A 5,735-nucleotide genomic window follows, 5' to 3' on the forward strand; every position below is an offset into this window, starting at 1 on the left:
CAGGACTAGGCAGTGTTTTGTTCCATTGTATGTACGGTTGCCATGAGTCGGAACCGACTGGAAGGCACCTAATAATAACAACAGCAATACATTTCAGAGATGGTACGGAGACAGTTACCAAATGGTCACTGCAGTAGGGAATGTAAATATTCTTCAATGGCTTTCCTTAATTATTTTCTGCTTTTTCCTTTCCTTTCCCATGACAATTTTTTTCCCTTTTTCCAATATCAAATAACACTTTTGTGCAACTTGCTAGCAAACATAGGCATACCATAAATCAAATGTTTTGTGGGGAGAAGGGAGTATATAATTTAATAGGATTTTTTGTAGCAGTTTTCATTCACATTTAAGGGTGGAAGAAACTTATTCCAACCACGTGTTCTCCAATACCAGAGCTGATACCACATTATTTTGACAGTGATGTTGGGTTCCTACTAGTTTTAACGTTTTCTTAATTACAAGCTTTAGGGATGGAGTATGCTATGCTTACCTGTGCTCCTGACACTGTCTTTGTTTTCACACCTATATGAATAGACCTATAATTCATCCCAGCTTCTAGGCCCATTACTTATTTTTCCCATTCCCAAACTGCTTCTTCTACTATCATTGTTCCAGCTCCCCAAACCCTGGATATTTCCCTTTGATCTTTATACTTCCTTCTCCTCCATGTTCAGTCTCAATCAAATATAGCTTTTCAATGTCCTTAGCAACTCTTCCAATCCTATCTGTATCCTTACTGTATCTACTCTGGGTTACTGTTTGTTATCTTTATTTCTATTTTATAGTTTTTATTATTTGTTATCTACTGGTTATAGGGACTACAGTACCTGTACCTATAAACATTTGAAAAGTAAAGTTATTGGCTGAAGGGGAGATTGAGATATGCTGATATTCAGAATTTTCTTTATATCTTTTATATTCTATAACCTGTTAAATCTACCTATTTGATGAATTTTCTTCAGTTTATCTTCTATAGTTAATAACTGAAATGATGTTTTTTAGTGTGGTTCAAAGAAAAACTATACCCCAAATTTTCTTAGAGTTAAACTTGGAAAGTAAAAATAGGATATTACTGATTTATATGTCTACCTCTAATAAAGAGAAAAAAAATTTCTTCCAACTGAGAAAAAAAACTCAAATGATTGTTATGGATTGAATTGTGTTCCCCAAAACTGTATGTCAACTTGGCTAGGCCATGATTCTCAGTATTGTGTGCTTGTCCACCATTTTGTCATCTGATGTGGTTTTCCTTTGTGTTATAAATCCTACCTCTATGATGTTAATGAGGCAGGATTAGAGGCAGTTATGTTAATGAGGCAGGACTCAATCTGCAAGATTAGGTGGTTGTATCTTGAGTCAATAAACCCTGGTGGTATAGTGGTTAAGTCCTACAGCTGCTTAACCATAAGGTTCACAGTTGGAATCCACCAGGCCCTCCTTGGAAACTCTGTGGGGCAGTTCTACTTTGTTGCATAGGGTCACTATGAGTTGGAATCGAGTTGATGGCAATGGGTTTGGTTTTTTCAGTTTATCTTGAGTCGATCTCTTTTGAGGTATAAAAGAAAGGAGCAGAGAGACAGGGAGACCTCATACCACCAAGAAAGTAGTGCCAGGAGCGAGCATGTCCTTTGCATTCAGGATCCCTCACTGAGAAACTTCCTAGACCGGGGGAAGACTGATGACAAGTACCTTCCCCCAGAGCTGACAGAGAAAGACTTCCCCTGGAGCTGGCACCCTGCGTTTGGACTTCTAGCCTCCTGGACTGTGAAAGAATAAATTTCTTTTTGTTAAAGCCATTCACCTGTGGTATTTCTGTTATATCAACACTAGATAACTAAGATAATGATTTTTTTTTTATTTTTAAGAATGTTTTAAATATCAGATTTTAAAATTCAAAACCATGCACCAAAATCTCAACTCCACACTTGCAAATGAAAACATCTGACATTTAATTAAGATCTAGAGTATTTGCATTTAAAAAAAAAAGTGCTTCAATTAGGATTTATTGAACTCCTGTAGCAGGTGACTAAGCACTTTAGGTGCTTATTATTTGTAAGGAAAAAAAAAAAACTTCATATTCTCTGACTCATGTAACTATCTGTAGACCTCTGGCATAAGTCCAAGTCTTTCTCATGAAATTTTACTATATTATGGTCCATGTATATTAATAATAATTTTAAAAAATTGCCGTTTATTCAACTCCGACTTATGCATGTCAAAGTAGAACTGTGCTCTGCAGGGTTTTCAGTGGCTGATATTTCATAATTAGATTGCCAGATGTTTGTTTTGAGGCATCTTTGGTGTATCTGAACCTCTAAACTTTCGGCTAGTAGTTGAGTGCATTAACCGTTTGCACATAGTGGTAGATAAATTTATTATATGTCTTTCGTTTTAAAAAGTGACTTTCACTATGTGATCAAAAATGACCCAAATTGTAGATAGTACAGAAGATCATGGGGAAAAGTTAAATACGCAAACCCTAGGCAAAAATGTAAAATTTAGGTGAAGTTTTTTTTCAGTACTCTTTTACCTGTCTCCCACACATGGTAGACAGCCTCCAACTCCATCAGAGTTCTGGCCATCATTAGCTTTATTCTAAGCAGGGCTGCAAACCAGTTCATTCCAGTTCCACCCCCTGCTGAGAATTTGTATTTCAACCCCAGATACACTGAACCAGAATCTACATCTTTGTTTTCACTTTTTTTTACATACATTGTTATGAGACCCCAACCACTCACCCCATTCTGCAACAGCACACTCCTCCCTTCCGCCCCTGATTCCCCGTGAACATTTAACCAGCTCCTAACTCTCTCTGCCTTCCCATCTCACTTCTGGACAGAAGCCGCCCCTTTGGTCTCTTGTATCTACTTGTCTAAGAGGCACGTTCTTCACAAGTATCACTTTATGACCCACAGTCCAGTCCAATCCCTGTCTGAAGAGTTGGCCTGAGACTGTTTTAGTTCTGGGGTGATAGAGAGACCAGGGGCCATGCTTTCCATTAAGTCTGGTCTTCTTACTAGAATTTGAGTTCTTCATCCCATCGTTCTACTGCTCCATCAGGGACCCTCTGTTGTGTCCCCTGTCAGGACGTTCATTGGTGGTAGCCGGGCACCATCCAGTTCTTCTGGTCTCAGGCTGATGAAGTCTCTGGTTTATGTGGCCCATTCTGTCTCTTGGGCTACTACTTTCCTTGTGTCTTTGGTGTTCTTCATTCTCCTTTACTCCAAGTGGTTGGGACCAATAGATGCATCTTAGATGGCCGCTTGCAAGCTTTTAAGACCCCAGACGCCACTCACCAAAGTAAGATGCAGAATATTTTCTTAATAAGCTTTGCTATGCCAATTGACATAGATGTCCCCTGAAAGCATGGTCCCCAGAGCCCGCATCCCTGCTACTCTGTCTCTCAAAGTATTTGACTGTATTGAGGAAACTTCTTAGATTTGGTTTAGTCCAGATGTGCTGGCTTCCCCTGTAGTGTGTGCTGTCCTTCCCTTCACCTAAGATGGTTCTTATCTACCATCTAGTTAGTGAATAACCCTCCCCCTCCCTCCCCACCCCCGTAACCATCAAGAATGTTTTCTTCTGTGTTTAAACCTTTTCTTGAGTTCTTATAATAGTGGTCTTATACAGTATTTGTCCTTCCGTGACTGACTAAATTCACTCAACAGAATAAGTTCCAGCTTCCACCAAGTTATACAATGTTTCACAGCTTCATCATTGTTCTTTATCGTTGCATAATATTACATCATGTGGATATATCATAGTTTGTTTATCCATTCTTCCATAGATGGGCACTTAGGTTGCTTCCACCTTTTGGCTATTGTGAACAGTGCTGCGATAAACATGGGTGTGCATATATCTATTCGTGTGACAGCTCTTGTTTCTCTAGGATATATTCCAAGGAGTGGGATGGCTGGATCGTATGATACTTCTATTTCTAGCTTTTTAAGGAAGCGCCAAATCGATTTCCAAAGTGGTTGTACCATTTTACATTCCCACCAACAGTGTATAAGTGTTCCAGTCTCTCTCAACCTCTCCAGCATTTGTTATTTTGTGTTTTTTGGATTAATGCTAGCCTTGTTGGGGTGAGATGATATCTCATTGTAGTTTTGATCTGCATTTCTCTAATGGCTAATGAGCGTGAGCATTTCTTCATGTGTCTGTTAGCTGCCTGAATATCTTCTTTGGTGAAATGCCTGTTCATATCCTTTGCCCATTTTTTACTTGGGTTATTTGTCTTTTTGCTGTTGAGGTTTTGCCGTATCTTGTAGATTTTAGGGATTAAACACTGATTGGATTTGTTGTAGCCAAAATTTTTTTCCCAGTCTGTAGGTTGTCTTTTTACTATTTTGGTGAAGTCTTTGGATAAGCATAAGTGTTTGATTTTTAGGAGCTCCCATTTATCTAGGCTGTCTTCTGGTGCTTCTGCATTGTTACTTATGGTTCATATTGTGTTTACGTCATGTATTAGGGCTCCTAGCATTATTCCTATTTTTTCTTCCATGATCTTTATCATTTTTGATTTTATATTTAAATCTTTGAAAAATTTTGAGTTAGTTTTTGTACATGGTGTGAGATATGGGTCTTGTTTCAGTTTTTTGCATACAGATATCCAATTATACCAGCACCATTTGTTAAAGAGACTATCTTTTCCCCAATTAATGGACTTTGGGCCTTTGTCAAATATTAGCTGCTCATAGGTGGATGAGCTTATATCTGGATTCTCAACTCTGTTCCATTGGTCTATGTATCTGTTGTTGTACCAGTAGCAGGCTGTCGTGACTACAGTGGCAGTATAATAGGTCCTACAATCAGGTAGTGTAAGGCCTCCCACTTTGTTCTTCTTCTTGAGTAATGCTTTATTAATTCGGGGCCCCTTCCCTTTCCATATAAAGTTGGTGATTTTTTTCTCCATCTCATTAAAAAATGCGGCTGGAATTTGGATCAGGATTGCATTGTATCTGTAGACTGCTTTGGGTAGAATTGACATTTTCACTATGTTGAGTCTACCTATCCATGAGCAAGGTATATTTTTCCACGTATGCAGGTCTCTTTTAGTTTCTTGCAGTAGTGTCTTGTAGTATTTTATGTAAAGATCTTTTACATCTCTGGTTAGATTTATTCCTAAGTATTTTATAAGTATTTTATCTTCCTTGGGGCTATTGTAAATGGTATTGATTTGGCGATTTCCTCTTCAAGGTTCTCTTTGTTGGTATAAAGGAATCCAATTGATTTTTGTATGTTTATCTTGTGTCCTGATGCTTTGCTGAAATCTTCTATTAGTTCCAGTAGCTTTCTTGTGGATTCCTTGGGGTTTTCTGTGTATAAGATCATATCATCTGCAAATAGAGATACTTTGAATTCTTCCCTACCTATTTGGATGCCCTTTATTTCTTTTCCTAGCCTACCTGCTCTGGCTAGGTCCTCGAGCACAATGTTGAATAATAGTGGTGATAAAGGGCATCCTTGTCTGGTTCCTGTTCTCAAGGGGAATCCTTTCAAAGTCTCTCCATTCAGGATGATGTTGGCTGTTGGTTTTATATAAATGTCCTTAATTATATTGAGGAATTTCCCTTCTATTCCTATTTTTTTTTTTTAGAGTTTTTATCATGAATGGGTGGTGGACTTTGTTGAATACCTTTTTCTGCATTGATTGGTAAGATCATGTGGTTCTTGTCTTTTGTTTTATTTATGTGATGGATTACATTGATTGTTTTTCTAATGTTGAACCATCC

This window comes from Trichechus manatus, unplaced genomic scaffold, assembly GCF_000243295.1.
Source record: "Trichechus manatus latirostris isolate Lorelei unplaced genomic scaffold, TriManLat1.0 scaffold00032, whole genome shotgun sequence".
In the NCBI taxonomy this organism is placed as follows: Eukaryota; Metazoa; Chordata; class Mammalia; order Sirenia; family Trichechidae; genus Trichechus; species Trichechus manatus.